Here is a 19,359-nt window from a genome sequence, read left to right on the forward strand (position 1 = left end):
CTGTGCCTCAGATCCCCATGTGTAAAACAGGGATAATAGCACTTCTCACCCGGACAAGGGTGCTGAGGATAGACACATCTGGAAGCTGGCGACTCCAGACAGCTACCATCGGTCACTAACCAGTTTGGAATGGGAAAGTCAAACGTTGGAATCGTGTTGATGCAAGTTTGCAGGGCCATTAATCGCATCCTGCTCAGAAGAACCGTGACTCCGGGTAATGTGCATGACATGGTGGCTGGCTTTGCACAAATGGGTTTCCCTAACTGTGTAGGGGCGATAGATAGGACACATATTCCTATTCTGGCACCAGACCACCTAGCGTCCGAGTATGTTAACAGAAAGGGGTATTTCTCCATGGTTCTCCAGGCGCTTGTGAATCACTGTGGGCGTTTCATTGACATTAACACAGGCTGGCTCGGAAAGGTTCATCACTCACGCATCTTTCGGAACACCGGCCTGTTCAGGAAGCTGCAAGCCGGGGCTTTTTTCCCAGACCAGAGGATCACCGGAGGGGAAGTCGAAATGCCCATTGTGATCCTTGGAGACCCCGCTTACCCTTTAATGCTGTGGCTCATGAAACCCTACACATGGAGCCTGGACAGCAGCCAGGAGTGGTTCAACTACAGGCTGAGCCGGTGCCGCATGACTGTGGAGTGTGCTTTTGGCCATTTGAAGGGCCGCTGGACTCTCTTTATGGGAAGCTGGACTTGGCCAAAGCCAGCATCCCCGCGGTTATAGCCGCGTGTTGTACCCTCCATAATATTTGTGAAGGGAAGGGTGAAAGCTTCACTCAGGCATGGGCCTCAGAGGTTCAACACCTGGAGGCTGAATTTGCACAGCCAGAGAGCAGGGCTATTAGAGGGGCCCAGCGTGGGGCTGCAAGGATTAGGGAGCAATTTGAGGCTGAAAGCCACTAGTAATGTCTGTTGCTCTGCATGGGAGTTAAGTGCAGTGGCTGTGTTTGGTACACTGAATTGAAGTGCTCGTTGCTTTCCTGGGTTAAAGTATATTTTGCTTTATGCACTAATAAAGTATGTTTTCAAAATTCATTTACTGAAATAAAAACAAAGTAACACAGCAATACCATAATGGCAAATGGGTGGGGTGGGGACCGGTTCGCTCACAGACTTGCGTATGTCCTGATTTCATACTCTGGAATCCCGTCTGGAGTGCTGTGCACTGAGGGCTGCACTTCAGGATGGCTATAAAGCATGTTGAGTGCAGTGCATAAGGGTCGTAGTTTTCGTGGGTGGATGGTGAAGCTAGAGGTGTAGGAGGCAGCTGGGGGCAGTAAGAACCCAGATGTTGGGGAAAGTGTGTTGGACGGGACATGGGGGCACAAGGGAAAGAGTTTGGGGACAAGGGCTGCAGGGGGGGGCGAGAGCGATAGTGCTTCGCCTGCATGGTGATGAGCGCCTGGAGAGAGTCCATTATGCTAATCAGCCGATCCGTGCTTTGCTGCCGGAGCTCCGCCCTTTCGTGCCGGCACTCCTCATTCTTCTGGCGGATCCTCCTTTCGCTCTCCCTCCACTTCTGTGCCTTTCGATTCTCTTCCACAGACTGATGCATCACTTCCTGCAACATGTCTTCTTTGCTTTTACGGGGCCTCTTCCTGAGTGCTCTCAGTCTGTCGGCCGGTGATAACACTGGCAGCTGAGATCTCAAGGTTGCACCTACACAGGCAAAATGCAACACTTAACAGAGGAAGCATTGTACACACCAGACAGAGCAATGATTCCCCCGCACTTAAGGAGGGCAATCACAGACCATACAAAATCATACTTTGCCTGTCCCAAAGCGAGCGCACATAACCCACGGGAGCCCCAGAAATGGTGAATAAGCACAGGGTCCAGGGGGGACTGATTGTTTCCTGGATGTACTATCCACTGGGTTTCTGTGCCTTGGGGAGAGCCAACAGCTGCAGGGGAAACCTACGCTGAACACTGTCACAACATTCTCCACAGGAAATCGTCCTGGAAGATATCTCACTGCTGAGGGTGACCGGGGAAGCAAGAGAGGGTCTTCTGCTACATTGCGGCTTCCGCTCTGGCCCATACACAGCTTGCCTGTGTGCAGCAACGGACTCCCCGCCCCTCGTGGCACAGTGGCAGGGACACGTTAGCCTGACTGGCACAAGAACCACGCTGGCTCTCCCAATAAACCTGCGCAGGCGCGTTGCCCACATTCTGTCTGAGACTTTTGAAGAGATCACTGATGCCGATTACCGTGAAGTGGTAGACCACATCAATGCGCTATTCTGCATCTAGGCATGCATGCAGCCCTAACCCTCCTCTCCCAAAGAGCTTGCACCAAAGAACTTCCTTCCTGAAAAAAAAAGCCGCTTACCGGGAACCTCCTCTGGTGTTTGTCCTTCCCCAAGCACCGGATGCCATAACTGGCTGCCTTCCTCCTGGCTCGAGAAGAGCTCCTGGCTGCATGCTTCTAGGGATTCCGGCGTGTCTCCCCCCGCCTCAGCACCCTCGCTCGCATTTTCCTCCTCCTCCTCCCCCTTTTCTGTGCTGGGCTCGGAAGTGTCCATGGTGGTCATTGGAGTGGAGGTGGGGTCGCCCCCAAGTATTGCATTCAGCTCTTTGTAGAAACGGCAGGTCGCGGGGGCAGCAACAGAGCAGCTGTTTGCCTCGCGGGCTTTGTGGTAGGCATTCCGCAGCTCCTTTACTTTAACCCTGCACTGCACGGCGTCCCGGTCATGGCCCCTTTCCATCATGGCCTTTGATATGTGCCCGAAGTTATCATAATTCCTGCGGTTGGAGCGCAGCTGGGACTGGCCAGCTTCCTCCCCCCAAACACTGATGAGGTCCAGCACCCCGCCATTGCTCCATACTGGGGATTGCCTGGCGCGTGGAGGCATGGTCACCTGGAAAGATTTGCTGAGAGCACTCCACACCTGGCTGAGCAAACAGGAAGGGGATTTTCAAAATTCCCAGGGGATTGAAAGGGCGGGTCTAATGGTTGGTCACCTGAGGACAGGGCAGCAGAGTTCAAAAGTGATGACCACAGTGACGAGAACAGGCATTGTGGGACACATCCGGAGGCCAGTCAGAGCGCATTAGGTGTCCACACTGGTGCCGTTGCGCTCCAGTGAGAGCTCAACAAATGTTATTCCTCTCGGGGAGGTGGAGTACCAGGAGTGCTCCAGCCGTGGAGTCAGAGCGCTCTACGTGCTTTGCCAGTGTGGAGGGGTAGTAAGGTAAAGCGCTCTTGGTGGCTTTATTGCACTTTAATGCACAAGTGTAGCCAAGGCCTGAGGAGCAGAGTGTCTGCAGCTGGATTTGAATTTGTAAAGTTTTAACATGCTGCCTTGCCACAAAATGGTAACTGTAATCTGACGGTTCAATAGGAAACTGCCGTGTCCTGCTGTTTGTCCTGTGGGTCTAGCATACTTCACAGACAATGGCCTTGTATCATGTAGATGAAGTAATCCCCCTCTAAAAATGTGCTGACTGGATGGGTTAGTGTTTAAGATACAGTACGAAGTACTGAACTGGCATCCTTTTGTTTGCTTAACAGACCTGTAGCCCATCATTAAAATACACCCTATGGAACAAACCAGTGGTTAGAGTTCTGGCATTTCCAAAACCTACAATTGTGAATGCTGCAAGTCCTGTAGCATTTTCTCTTGTGACAATGTATTGACAAAAATAAGACATTGGAAATGACATTAAAATGGTCTGATTTCTCTGGAAGTGAAGAGGATAGCATTGTAAAACCTTTGTCTGTAAGTGAGTGCATAAAGCAAAAAAAGTAGATTTCCTAAAAGATCCCATGAAAAATATGGGCTGGTTCAGGGGCAGTGCTCTCTACTACCTCTTTTTAAGACAAGGTTAAATATCTGGTCAGATCTCTCATTCCCAGTGCCTTCCTGGGTCAGAATCTGGCTGATAATCTGCTCATCTCTTTAGGGGTAGAAAGTACGGTGTGTCAATTCTCAGAACTTTTTCACAAATCTCACAAGAGTCTGTGTTTTTCGTAAAGATCTGGCTCCTGGGGACATGTAATTGTATGAGAATCCATAAAATAGTAGGTTTCCATCCCTCCTTGCAGGAAAAATGCTTGAACCCTAAAGTCTCAAAAAACAGCAAGCAAATAAAAAGAACCCCAAATGTATTATTTTTTTTAGTCTCGTTATTTTTAAAAACAAATCTAATGATTTTTATTTTTTTTTATCTCTGACGTGATTTTTAGCAGATGGGGTTGTCAGTGCTGGTGGTAGAACTGTGAGGAGAAACCCACAATTTTTGTGCTGTGGAATTTGATGTGAAAAATGTTGTCATTGTGACTTGTGCAGTTTCATATGCCCTACATTTTCCTTCATTCACAAATGTTCACTTCTGTTTATTGTCATAGCTATCTCTGTTCAAAAACTGGACCCGCTTTCTTCCATTTTAACTCGGTCATTGGCCTGGTTTTGATTGAAAAAAAAAATTGTGTATCTTGCCAAAAAACATTCTAGAAAATTGGGCTCATTTTTGTGTTTGCAACAAAAGTATAGTAGTTTAGCATTTGTAATGTCTGTTTCATATATCTCCAGTGTTGAGGCAGGGGGAGAGCACTATATCATTTCTATAGATTGGTCATGCTTCTGGGCTACTTAATAAGTGACATTGATGGGGTCTATAGCAAGTCATGCCATGTCCTCTTCTATACCAGGAAGCTGTAGCTCACAGCCTGATTAGTGAGATGGTGTGAGGGTGGAGGGGCGTGTACATATATTGAAGTGGGAATAACAAGGTGACAATGCTCTGGCCTTTGATAAGGATCAAGCAAAATTTCTGTCCTCCTACTCTGAAATACAAATGACCTGATCTTTTTCTATGTCTCTCCTGTATGTTTTCATATAAATAACAGAATAAATTGCAGAGGTATATTATAATGCTATACCATAGAGAAGTCTTGAAGGAGAAGATAATTTTTCTTGTAGCTCCTCCAGCACAGAGATAGCAGATGGTCTGATGGGTGAGGTGTCATCTTTCTGAAGAGAGAAAGAACACAGTTCTTCAACAGGGATGGTAATTAAAGATCCCATGTCCCCTTTTTCAAGAGAAGGGCTGTTGGCCCTGGCAACATCCAGTGTGGGGTGACTACGTTCTTGTCTACATCTCTTCTGTAGTTGCTCCTGTAATGAACTATTGATTTGAGGTGCTGAACATTTCACACAAAGAATGACTGCACATATAAAAGTGTTGAAAGAAAAGGAGTACTTGTGGCACCTTAGAGACTGACATATTTATTAGAGGATAAGCTTTCGTGAGGTGAGCTATAGCTCACGAGAGCTTATCCTCTAATAAATTTGTTAGTCTCTAAGGTGCCACAAGTACTCCTTTTCTTTTTACAGATACAGACTAACACGGCTGCAACTCTGAAATCTGTCATAAAAGTGTTGCCAACTCTCATGATTTTATCACAAGTCTTGCAACATTTGACTGTTTCCTTAAAGCCCCAGCTCCTGGAATAAAGTAAATTCTTGGGACTCTTACTTTCTTTTTGTTTTGTTTGTTTTAAATGAAGAGTAAGTTTCTAATCCTTCTGGTTGTGCAGACAAGAAAGAAAACTTGACCACTAAAGGCTCAAAAACCAGAAGGTAAATAAAATGAACCCAGAATGATACTGTTAAAAAAACACTCTTGATTTTTTTAAGCAAATCTCATGATATTTTGGGGCCTGACTTGTGATTGGTGATACTGCATATGTAGTATATGTATAAAAACTCTCCAGTAAAAAGCTCGGGCATTATAGTGTCTTTAGATTAGTGAATGGAGTTTAAAAAAAAATATTTTTTTTAAACTGAAACACATTTTATCATCACCAGAGTATTTTCAGGCTGGTACTTTTTGCTTAACTAAAAAGATGTACATTTAAATACTTTTCTTTTCAAGGTTGGGCTAGTGTAATCCCTTGCTCATAGGCCACCCTGGTTATATTCAATGTAGAATGAAGCAGCAGCCCATATTCTTACTCAACCTTCTTTTAAAATCCCTTAGCATAAAGCTGCATATTAATGTTTATTGTATTACTAAATGTCAAGGTACCTAGTGGCTGCAGCCTATAGATGCTGTACAAAACTTGTCACCGTAAGTACCACAGATGGCAGCCAGTTTTGTCTGTCCAAGACTAAAACTAAAGTCTTTGAAAAGGAAGGCCTATCGAATTAAGTAGGCAGCATGAGTGTACGACTAACTTCCTTGTTCTTTTTGCAGTCCCCAGTCTGCCTCAGCATTTCAAATTAAACAGAAAAAAATATTTATTTTCTGTTGCTTTTGATTGCTTTTAAAATTGTAATAATGTAAAAGTAGGATAATATTTTGGTTAATGCCCAGAAATGGAATACAGAAGACCTTGATTCTATTGCCAGCACGGTCACTCACCTTCTGTATGAATTTGGGCAAGTCACTAAGGCCCTAATTTTGAATGGGCAGAAGTCCAGGACTCTATCCAAAAGGTATACTCAATTGCATACCTAATTTGTGATCATAATTACCTTGGTTACATGTGCAAATTGGATATCTGTGTTTAAAAATGCATGACTAACAGTCCATTTGTGCATGACATTACTTGATTTGTAAGCAGTATTGCACAAAGCTCTTCTGTGTAAGCTTGAAAGCTTGTCTCTCTCCAACAGAAGTTGGTCCAATATAGGATATTACCTCACCTACCTTGTATCTGTAATTACTTCTCCTGCCTTGTCTCTCTAATTACTGATTTGCACATGCATTTTTAGTAATTGTGTACATGAATTAGGCATGCAATGATGTGTATATTTTTTCATGTGGTTCTGGATTCTATTGTCTGCTTTCTATGTGTCTGTTCCTCTTTACTCACATGTAATTTGGAGATTATACCTACCACACAGGGTACTGTGAGAGTATATTCATTAATGTCTATAAAGTGCTCAGATCCTGAGATAGAAGACACTATAGAAATGCAAAGTAGTAGTAGTTGTTGTTATTATTTATTATTTGTTGTTAAGCACCCTCTGGGACCCCGAGCACTGTCATGTAAACACATACTGATTTTGACATAGTTATATACTGTAAAATATCAGTAACAATAATTGTTTAGATGTTGAGAGCAGCATTTATTCCAAGCCCTGTAACAGGATGACACACAAGGTATATAGAATGTGGGATCGTTCCTGGCATCCCACTGAAGTTTTATCTGAGTTTGGATTGCAGTAACAATCCTGTGTTCCCCTTACACGCAGCAATATCTAGCAGCTGGTGGGAGACGTACTGTAAGGTGACAGGAATCACTGCTAATCTAATACAGTCATAGCATATACAGACTATAGTATTCCAAATACTGCTGTCTGATTTCCTTCCCTGGCTTGGATGGCAAAAATAAACTTCTTGTATTTAGAAGGTAATTTTCTATCCCAAAATATAGTCCCTACGTTTACTTAATTTTACTAGGTGGTTTTGTAGCCTGACCATAGCTCAGACCGACTGGAGTTCTGATTATGTCATTCAGCAAAAAACTCCCTTGTGTGGAGAGGGTTTTTCTTCTTCTTCTTTTTTCCATAAAGCCATAAATACACACAAATGTCACAAAACAGAAGTAAAGCCAGCAAACTTCATATTTTGATAAACGAAAACTGGATATACTTATTAGAATTTCTCTGTAATGAGGTCATTTATGTCAGAGCAGGAAATGTACAAAATAACATGGGACAGGAAAATCGAGACTCTGTAAAATACTCCAACAAATTTGGTGCATTCATTACTCCCTTAATATGCCTCCAGTGTAATCTATAGAGCCCAAAAAAGACCATATTCTGTTTATGTATGTACAAAGTTCTATATATCTAACGTACAAAAGAGTTACAATTTTACTAGTGAGAAAAGATTGTTGTAGGCCTTTTATACAGCATATAAATTCACTTATAATGAGTCCACTTACAAGAATGCTGAACCATGAAAAGCTGTTAAAAATGTCACGGTTATACTAATTTTGTATTAAAAGGGAAAGTTCACTTTAAGTTATAGCTCCAAAAATGTCACTACTCATTCATGATTTTTCTTTATTTATTTATTTATTTATTTGTGAATGTATAATTGGCTGCCTCCAAAAATGTCACAGTAGGAGGGGAAAAAAGTTCATTTTCCTTGGCTTGTGCACTGTTGCTATTTCTGTGTTCATTTGGCTTGGCTCAGGAAATGAAATGCTACAGTCTGAAATAACGTTTTATATGTTGACATGTGCATTTAACTAGAATAAGCAAGCAGAGTGGACTAAGTTGGACCCAGCGACTAACAAAATATATCTTGTATTACACCTTTTAATACATCTGACTACATTTATGATTATTTGTTCATTTTTAATTTTAGAAAGTCTGTGAAGCCACCTATAAGAGACATACAGCACAGTCTCACAGGAAGACATTAGACCATAAATGATAATACATTTTTAAAAAATCTGGATTCTTGATATATATTTGAGATTTTATATATTGAAAATATAAAGTCAGACCTGACAAAGAGCTGTGTGGAGCTTGAAAGCTGGTATCCGTCACCAATAGAAGTTGGTCCATTACCAGATATTCTCTCACCCACCTTTTATATCCAGCTACCAACACAACGACAAGAACATCACAAACAAGAAAAACTAAAGTGAAGTTACCAACAGCAAAGGTGTCTCAGCTCCCCTGTAGAACAGCTTCTGTGCACAGTGATCTTTTTTCTTCCATCATACACAGTGTGAGCTAGGTGGTGGCTTTTTCACTTGATAGTGCATTATGGGTGCAGAGGAGCAGCATTTGAGTGACAGTGGCCTGAGGCAATCTGCCTGTGCAGTCAGACAGAATGCTTCCCAAGGCTTTGGGAAAGTGAGCTCAGGAGTAATGACGACGGCATCATTTGAAAGGGTGCCCTGTGTGCTTTTCCCAAAGCCAGCTTCCAGGTGGCAGTGGGTATGGAAGTGGGTTGTGTCTGTGGACATGCTCCATATTGCAATGTATGCTCCCGCTGGAACACTGCAGCAGTACTGCAAACTTTTGCCATTTTGTCAAACAGTTCACGGAATTGGTGCCTTTCTTCAGGCCCCAGCTCCAGAAAAAATCTTAGCTTTCATTTTTAAAAAAAAGTTAGTTTCTGGCCCCCAGGCAGAGAAAAGTTTGAAAACTGAAAATGTGAAGCGAGTGTAGCCTAGAGTCTCAGAAGACTGTCTCAGGAGGTTATGGAAGCTTCTTCACTGGAGGTTTTCAAAAAGAGGCTGGGTAGCCATCCGTCTTGGATGGTTTAGACCAGGGGTACTGGAACAGGGGCAGGGGCCATGGCCCTTCCACTTTTTGTCACGGGCCCAGCTGGTGCCTGGCCCAGGTAAGAGCAACCCGGACTGCCCAGGCAGCTGTGGGAAGTCGCGGACCTTCCACCTGCCTGGAATGGAGGGGCTCGAGAGCAGTCCCCCCCGGCCCATGTCCCTGGCCCCCTGCCCAGGGCAGATGGAGGGTCTGTGGCTCCCCACAGCTGCCTAGGTGACTCTAACCATGGCCTGGCTGCAGCTCTTCGGCCCCTGAGCCCCCAACCAGAAGCCGGACCCGGGTCAGGGTAAGAGCCACATCGGGAACTGCGGACCCTCCACTTGCCCTGGGCAGAGGGCCCAGGGGGTGGGAACACGAGCCGCGGGCTGCTATTGGTCCCCTGCCCCAGGCAGGTGGAGGGTCTGCAGCTCCCCAGAGCTGCCTGGGATCTCTGGCCTGGCTCCAACTTCCAGGGTGGGACCTCAGGGGAAGAGGAGGGGAAGGGATGTGGCCCCTCCACTTTTAGGAAGAATTCACTGCCCCTGGTTAGGCACAACAATTCCTGCATCTTGGCAGGGGGTTAGACTAGATCACCCTTGTGGTCCCTTCTAACCCCGTGGTACTATAATTTTAAGGCTGAAGGCAAATAAAAAGAATTTCTAATTTGGGGGGGCGTGACTAATGATTTTTGAATGCTTGGGGTTGGCAATACTGCCACAGTGTGTGTTAACTTTCACCTCAACTTACACCTCAAGGGAGTCCAAGGACCAGTGTTCTCACTTCCCAAAACGGGGGGAAGGAAGGGGAAAGCCTTCCCCCACACAGCATACTCGTTCTGATCCCCTTTAAGAGCAGCAAGAGTCTAGCCCTTTATGTGCAATGTAGAAAGTGTCACTGATATTTTCCCCTTTTTTGTGTGGTAAAGCTCAGCCATCCATTTGCACTGAAGTTGTTTTGTATTTAATTTTCTTGGGGGGGAGGGAGGCGGAGTGATGGTGGGAGGGAGATTGTACATGGAAAGTCTATGTAGACCCTATGAGTGAAATCTACCTATGGTGGAAAAGTTCAGCGTTAGGGTCCTTGTACCACTTAAGCCTAGATAACAACTCTCTGGAGGACCACTGGCTGAGTAGCTGTGCAGAGGTATCTGCATATCCCCTATGTACTTCAGAAAGCGTTTCCATATCGGCCCCACATAGGCAAGCCTGGAAGACTGCAGTTGATTGGTCTGAGAGTGTACCATGGGAGGGGTGGCCGATATCATTTTATGTGGGTCCAATGGCTTCAGTGCTCAATGGAGCATGTCCAGATGGAGCGTTGCTTTGAGACTCCGGAAACCTGGGTTCTGTTCCCAGATCAGCCACTGTGTGACCTTGGGTAAGTCACTTCCACTCTCTGTGACCCTCTCTGACCCTCTATCTGTCTTGTCTAGTGAGATTGTCACCTCTTAGTCAGAGACACTCAGTGTGTATCAGTGCCTGGCACAATGGGGCCCTGATCTCAGTGGGAGGGGAGTACTGGTCTTAATGGGGTGGAGTATCAGACTCGTGTGTGTATTTCACAGAGTGGAGCTTATAGTCTCACTCTGGTACTCCACTCCACTCCACTACATTAATACCACTTTTATGCTATTGTAACTCGACTAATTTCAGTGCAGTTAGACCAAAGTAAAACTGGGATAAAAAAGTAGAGGAACAGACCTCTGTGTGTGTATTTTTGTGCGTACTCTCTAGATAGTGTGTAACTTATTTCATGTCCAACTCTTTTCAAACATAGCAGAGCACGCATGCCTCACTGAGGACTTTATAAATACAAAATTTGAAATGTCATAAAAAAATATTTCTAACTTGTCCAAGAGCCCTTTTAAAAAAAATTAAAAGCATGAAAAGAACTTTCTTTCACTCTTTTGTTTTTCTCTTTTATGCTTTGATATCTCAAAAATGGATTAATAGAATTTTACCACCTCTTCCCCCCTGAAAAAAAAAAAGCATTTTACCACCTCTTCCCACCTTGAACTGAAAACAAAGAATTTCATCCAGAACTTTGATGATTATTATAGAATTTGTAGATACCTGAAAATAAAAGTTTAGAATGAAAGTGCCTTGTTTGTCATAACAATAGTGTTGCTGCTGGAACACACACACACACACACACACACACACACAGAGTAACACAAATTACATGAGACAGATTATAGTGTAGTGCAATATACAAGTAGACCACTACATTTAGGGATAATCAAATGAAGCACAGGATTTTGAATGAGCTTGTAAAAACTTTGTAATTTCAAATCAATTAATGTGTTAAGTACATGTCCCCCAAGGCATCTATAGATTTATCGAGGGGTGGTGTCTCCTACCATGTCTCTGAGAGATATTTATGTCTGTAAAACAGTTTACTTCCTTATATTTTTAAACTTTGGGGTTTTTAAAGCTATTTTAAGATGATTTCCGTGTTCTACTTGTACAGAGTTGAAGTTGTAGAAAGTTGTGGTCTTGAGCTGTGTTTGTATCAAATTCATTTATAAACAGCAATTTCAGCTGACGGTTGGACTAAAAATATTCCAGGGACCTAATTCTGAAGTCCTTACTTTTGATTCAGTCCGTACTCAGGCAAAACTCCCATGGAACATGAGCTCGTTAGTAGTAATCATATTAAAAATGTGAAGATGTGGCATCAGATTTTTGAATGAAGTTGATTTCTTTCCTGTATTGGTATGTAGCCTTGTGATGGGGGGAAATACCAGCCCCCCACAGAGTTACAGCTTTTAGAGCAGTTTTATAGGTTGCAGCAAATCAGTTTTAAGTCTGTGTAGTTTGCAGGAAACATTCAAATATAGTAAATGCCTTACTGACATTTAAATAAGCTGTGTTGTGTGTGTGTGTGTTTTACTTCTTAAAAGAAGTTGCTGAAGTTTGTTGCTCTAAAAATAGCAATTCTGTTTGCAGCATCTAATTGCTGGGTTTTTGTTGCTGCTGCTGCTTTGGTACATCAGTCAGAAAAAGAAAACTGAAGAGTGGTTTATGTTTGCCTGTTCAATAGTGATCTGTGCTTTCTCACTGGTAGCTTTGCAACCTTGAAGGCCTGTGGCTGAAGACCTCAAGAACCTTTTTCAGCCACCACTGTTTAAGCCTCTCCCATGTAAGCAGCAGAGACTCAACTGGTGGGGGACATTTTTTTCATTTTTATTTTATTTTATTTTGGAGCTGAAGGGTTTATTTATTCATTACATCCATATTTATTTCCTACCAAAGTGAAATAAAATGTACCGACCGACCCCCCCCACCACCGCCGCCCCTCATTTGGCCCTGCAGATAATTCATCCCCTCCCCTGCCCCAAGTGTACTTGCTCATCGCAGCAGAATCCAGGAAGGAAAACAACAGGCAAATTGCAATGCTGCTGGTACGTCATAATATTTAATCGCTCATTTATAAATATTCTTGCCAGGACAAATACTTCTCTCTGGAGTGCTTCGTCTGCCTCAAGTAAACAGTTTTATGTAAGCTTGCAAGAACGTTGCTGTGTCCTCTTGAATGAAATTTTTCTTTGACTGTCTTGGGTCTTAAATGAATGTCTTCTGTAAAGGAAAAAAATTAGGGAAATTGTCATGAAATCTAAGAAAAATCAAACGTTTTAATGGGCATGATGAGACTTAAATGGGAGTGGGGGGTGGGAGGAAGATTGATTAAAGAATGTGTTAAGGTGCCTGTCTTCTATCTATCTTAGGGTTTTAGTGGCACCCATCACTGTGGTATCTGAGCACTTTCCACGTAAAAACAATAGCAATATTGTAGTCCCCAGCAGACTTCATGAAGTCTCAAGCACATCTCTGTTTTGAGGGGGTCAAATCTCTGCTTGGGGTAGGAGATTTTGATAGGGGAGGGCGGGTTAGATTTTACTAATTTCCTATTTTTGTTTGGGATTTTCTGGGGGTGGGGTGGTCATGGGTTAGGGTAATAAGCACAATCTTTTTTTTTTTTTTTAAAGAAAAGAGTGATGATTTTTTAGCATCTTTTGAAAAATTGGAGACTCCTATGAAGGTTTCTAAATAAAAAGACACAAAGTTCATGTCACTTGAAAAGAAAGGGGGGAAAAAAACCCAGTAAAGTACTGCAGGGAGTATATAACTGCCAACATCATGCTCTGGACATGAAACAATGATTTCTTGTACAATTTTTTGCCTGGTCAGTTCAATAAAGGTGTCAGCATTCAACTTTCTTTGTATGGAATCAGCAACAAGGCCCATTCTTCCGTCGACCTACGTACTGCCTCTCCGAGAGGTGATTTACTGTCGTGATGGACAAGCCCCTTCTGTTGCTGACGTAAGTGGCTACATTACAGTGCTACAGCAGTGCTGCTGTAGTGCTTGTAGGTAGACATATCCCTACTGTAGGGGAAGCAGTTGAAGCTGCTCAGAGACTCCTGGCTCAGGGACAGGAGAGGCCAGGAAGGCCCAGCCTCCACCGCCAGAAATACCTACATCAGACCTGAGAGCCCTCCTCCCCCATACATACACACTCTTTGTATGGGACATAGGAGGGATTCCTGGAATGAGGCTGGAGAGTCACGTACAGTATGTCTACACTGCAGTTAAACACCTGCGGCTAGCCATATCAGCTGACTCAGGCTTGCAGGGTTTGGGTGATAGGGCTGTTTAACTGTGGTGTAGACATACGGGCTTGGGGGTAGGGTTCCACAACCCAGGCTCCAGCCTGAGACTGAAGATCTACACAGCAATTTTTAACCCCACAGCCCAAGCCTGAGTCAGCTGACCCAGGCCAGCCACAGCTGTGCTGTGGGTCTTTTATTCCAGGGTAGATGTACCGTGAGGGTCCAATCCCCTTGCAAACCTCATACTGGAGCAGAGGGTCTCCTTTCTCTCCCCCTGCCCACCACTGCAGAGGACATGGTAGAGCCACAGCCAACACCACTCCTGACCTGAAGGTTCCTGGCAAGGGAAGTGGCTGGAGCCTGTGAGCGTGAAGGTTGGGGCACAGAGAGGCTCTGAAGGCCTTGCCCTCCATGTTCAGTAGGCCACACATGGGTGCCTTTAATCATTTTAGACTTCAGACAATTGGGGTCATTGAAGGAATCCCACTGTCAGCTAGTCGTGTGCCTTGTTAGTCTGTGTAACCACATGGATATTATTACTGTCACCCTGCCTTTCTCCCCCCAGACCTCCTTACTGTTTGTTGTACTCTCTAACCATGTGTTTTCTTGACATTTTAAACTCTTCCAGGTGGGCAACTGTATATTCCTGGGGACTTGTACAGCACTGAGCACAATGAACCTCTAGTTTTGTTTGAAGCCTCTAAGCATAACCACAGTATAAACGACAATAGTAAAAAAAAAAAATGCTTCCAAATATTTAACGCCTACAAGCTTGTAACAGCACAATTATATTCCCCTTCAGATCATAATTCAGACATACACATGAATATGTCACTGGAAGAGAGTAACACTAGTTAATGAGGATTTGATGGCCACAGTCACTTCATTTTCCCTACTTATGTCTGTGCACATGGACTGACTTCCCTTCAGTTGGCTTTTTTCAGAATAGCATTTAGCTTCCTATTACTCTTTTCTGAGATCCTTTGAAATAGTGGTTGATTTTCCAAGTGGTGCTTTTGTTAATTTCCTCCCCAGATGTGTTTGTCCTGAAGTCCCTTGTTGATTTAAATTGTGGTATCTGCCTTTTGGGCCCTTTACCACCCTAATCTTGATTTCCAACAAGCAGAGATGACATACTCTGAGAAGGAGGAAGTTTCATTGTTTTGTCTGGGTACAAGTAAGTGTGAATTAAAAGACAATAAAGGAAGGTTCACTAACATGAAAGAAACCAATTAAATTTCCGATAGATTTGCATGAGTATCTTGCAAAGAACACAGTCTTCATGATCTGTATTTGCCTGTGCTATGGAAGTAAAATTTATCTGGAGTAATATCCGATGAAAATAGGTACCTGCCCTGGTTGAAATCATCAATGGAGAGCTATGTATGGGCTATATTCTTCACAGTCATAGAAAAATCCACAGACGTGGGGAAAATGTCTCCAAAACTTCAGTGGTTTCAATTAGCTTTATTAGGTCAACAGTTTGTTTTTTGCTTCATTCAACCCTCGGGGAGGATTTTGCTGCTATATATGGATGTAGGCTTCATACAGCATGAATCCCAGTGATCTGACTCTCATGGATCTCAGGTTTCAGAGTAGCAGCCGTGTTAGTCTGTATTCGCAAAAAGAAAAGGAGTACTTGTGGCACCTTAGAGACTAACCAATTGATTTGAGCATAAGCTTTCGTGAGCTACAGCTCACTTTGTCGGTTGCTCATGAAAGCTTATGCTCAAATAAATTGGTTAGTCTCTAAGGTACCACAAGTACTCCTTTTCTTTTCAGTGATCTATACAGAGAACCAGTCCCTCTGTGCTGCTCCCTGGACTTTCCAGTGTGACATACCAGGGTGCAATCCAGACCAGTGAGGGGTTGTGTCACCCCTGCACTGCAAACTTGGGTTGCCTTACAATGGCTTGCTGAAGTAGCTCCCAAGCGGCCCTCTCACAAATATCCTTCTGGCATGCAAGTCACACCCTGAATGTTTGTGTGTAACTGCAGCCAGCCAGCCACACTTGGGTTACACTCTGGCTCTCACCAGCCTTGGTTACTTCTGCAGGGTGACCCAAATAACCTCCCAGTCCCAGATTTTCCTCCAGAAATATACATCCAGCCCTCTTCTGGACATTTCAAATATATTAAATTTGTTATTCCTTTAAGGGAATAATATATACACAAATTACCACCCTAAATGAAGTTACCTAGATACTTTAACTTAAACAGTCTGGATTAGATGAAAGAATAAAACAAATTTGTTAACTACAAAGAGAGAGATTGTCAGTGAGTACAAGCAATGAGATATAAAAGTCAGAAATGGTTACAAGAAAATAAAGATAAAAATGCTTTCTAGTGCCTAGCTTAACCAACTATATTAGATTTAAGGCAGAGTTTCTCACCACATGCTTCCAACAGCATTACTGAGCAAACTTTCAGGTCAGAATCCCTCACCCAGAGTCCAACGGCTGCCTTTTTTGTCTTCTCACGTGCAAAGAGTGAGATGGAGAAGGAGAGAAAAAGGGGTGTCTTGGGATGTTTGTCCGCCTTTCTATATTTTCAGTCCCTTTTTGAAAAACATTTCCAGCTGAGAATGAAGATACGGGGGTGGGGAAAGAAGGTGACCTCATGCTGTTCCTTTGCTAAGATGCAGGTCTCTTTCTCCCTGCCCCCCTTTCTCGCCAAAGAATGTCCATTTAGTAGGTGATGGCACGTCTGTTTTGTTGACATCTGGCTGGGGCATCACTTTGCTATTTGTCTTTGAGAAATTGGTTTAGCTACTCCCCAGATTTACCTGGGAAACACACTTTAGTCATGATTTCAGCTTATGTTCATAACTTTACACATAATGTTGCTACATATACTTTACCCTGATATTACTGATCACCAAGTTATGAGTTTTCAAATGATACCTCACAGGGCGTGCCTTGCACAAAGATTATTACAGGAGCATGTAGGGTGTGAATACAGTGGTGCATTCCATCACGTCCAGCAATACAGCTCACTAAGGGCCCTATTCTTCCTCCCTTATTCTTGAATGATTCCTAAGGTACCATAATGCTATTGGCACTTGTCATAACCGTACAGCTAAAGGTAGCCTAGAATTCCTCCTTATCTGTAAGGGGTTAAGAAGCTCAATAACCTAGTTGGCACCTGACCAAAAGGACCAATGGGGAAAGAAGATAGTTTCAAATCTTGGGTTGGGGGCGGGGAAGGCTTTGTTGGTATGTTCTCTGGGGAAAGCAGAGAAGCATCAGATCAAAAACTCCTCCTCCTATAAACCATCCTGTACAAGTCTCTGATATTACAAAAAGAGTAAGTAAATAAAGCAAGGCGCTTTAGATTACTTTTTGTTTTCAACTTGTGAATTTTCTCTTTGCTAGAGGGAGGTTTATCCCGGTTTTTTGTAACTTTAAAGTTTTGCCTAGAGGGGAATCCTGTGTGTTTTGAATCTGATTACCCTTTCTTTTATTCTGATTCTTTTACCTTTTCTTTAAATAAAATTCTCCTTTTAAGAACCTGATTGATTTTTCATTGTTCTTAAGATCCAAGGGTTTGGGTCTGTGTTCACCTGTACCAATTGGTAAGGATATTATTCTCAAGTCTTCCCCAGGAAAAGGGGTGCAGGGTTTGGGGGAATATTTTGGGGGAATAGGACTCCAAGTGGTCCTTTCCCTGGTTCTTTGTCTAAATCAGTTGGTGGTAGCAGCATACTGATCAAAGACAAGGCAGAATTTGTGGGGTCTTGGGAAAGTTTTTAACCTAAGCTGGTAAAAATAAGCTAAGGGGGTCTTTCATGCATGTCCCCACATCTGTACCCCAGAGTTCAGAGTGGGGAAGGAACCCTGACAGCACTCATCCTGTGGCACATGCATCCTATTTCCCTCTCTAAGGAGGGTGAAGACATGGAGCATAATGGCATGCTGTAAAGAGAAACAATAGCTTCCATCCAGGTATCTGCCATGTTGTCTAGCAGGTTTGCTCTACAGAACAGCTGTTCCCTGACTCTTTTGTCCCCAAATTCTGCAGATTTCTGTTCCTATGTTTAGCAAAGAGGGACTTGCAGGAAGGAAGGGTGCCTTGCAGCTGCTGATTTCTATCTTATTTCTACTTTCAGTGACGTGCGGTGAGCAGCATGAGGCCTGGTGTGTTTTAATATCAATGAAGTCATTCTAATATGGATTCTTTTCTTTATAAACTAAGGGAATGTTCTATGAGATTTTAATCTCACTCACAAATCTCTTTGTGAAAAGCAGCCTACATGTTGCTCACTAAAGCTGTCAAAACTACCAATTTTACCTTTGATCATGGTGTGAAAATCTGCATAACCCCATCATAGGGCCTAATCTCATCAGCCACACTATCAGAGGCTCGTTCACCTGCACATCTACCAATGTGATATATGCCATCATGTGCCAGCAATGCCCCTCTGCCATATATATTGGCCAAACCGGACAGTCTCTACACAAGAGAATAAATGGACACAAATCAGATGTCAAGAATTATAACATTCAAAAACCAGTTGGAGAACACTTCAACCTCCCTGGACACTCTATTACAGACCTAAAAGTGGCAATTCTTCAACAAAAAAACTTCAAAAACAGACTCCAAGGAGAGACTGCTGAATTGGAATTAATTTGCAAACTGGATACAATTAACTTAGGCTTGAATAAAGACTGGGAGTGGATATGTCATTACACAAAGTAAAACTATTTCCCCATGTTTATCCCCGCCTGCCCCCCGCTGTTCTTCAGACATTCTTTGCCACTACTGGAAATGGCCCACCTTGATTATTGCTACAAAAGGTGTCCCCCCCTCCGTCCTGCTGGTAATAGCCTTACCTGATCACTCTGGTTACAGTGTGTATGGTAACACCCATTGTTTCATGTTCTCTCTTATATAAATCTCCCCACTGTATTTTCCACTGAATGCATCCGATGGAGTGAGCTGTAGCTCACGAAAGTTTATGCTCAAATAAATTTGTAAGTCTCTAAGGTGCCACAAGTCCTCTTTTTCTTTTTGCTTAACCCCAGATTTTCACAAGTATTCATTCAATCCAGGGCAAATTTTTGCCCTTTTCGATGGCCTCTGAAAACAGACTTTGCAAACCTAAAACAGTAGTGGGTAATGAGGCATGTTTCCAAAATAAATGTTTAGCCTTTTCTTATACATTCATGTAACTCTTTCTATTCCAGTGCTACAACTGAAAAACATTAAATCTCTTTACAAGGAGATGTAAAACGGTGTGTGTGGTCAGTATTTCCAGCCTAATAAACTACATGTTTTCAAACATTTTATAGTGCTCCCTACAGATATAAAACACTGCTGTTATTTAAAAAAAATGTTTCAGTAAAACAATAATATAGAACAATTTACATCCAATTTACATCCAAGAAGGAGGTGTCTGAGCCTGGATCTGATTAGGTTTAGGCTAGTCTGATTCAGGGCCAGACCAGAGTGAAGGCTCTGATCAAGGATGATGAAAGTGAATTCTCATGAGTTG

At 43.2% G+C, this 19,359-nt stretch overlaps 1 protein-coding gene across 1 annotated transcript in view; it reads left to right on the forward strand.

Moving 5' to 3' along the window:
* The window catches only part of LOC125624109 (potassium voltage-gated channel subfamily KQT member 1), a 765,256-nt gene that overhangs the window by 486,005 nt on the left and 259,892 nt on the right, over positions 1-19,359 (forward strand). The gene's annotated exons all lie outside the window — the stretch shown is intronic.

The sequence above is a fragment of the Caretta caretta genome, chromosome 1 (genome assembly GCF_965140235.1).
Source record: "Caretta caretta isolate rCarCar2 chromosome 1, rCarCar1.hap1, whole genome shotgun sequence".
NCBI lineage: Eukaryota > Metazoa > Chordata > Testudines > Cheloniidae > Caretta > Caretta caretta.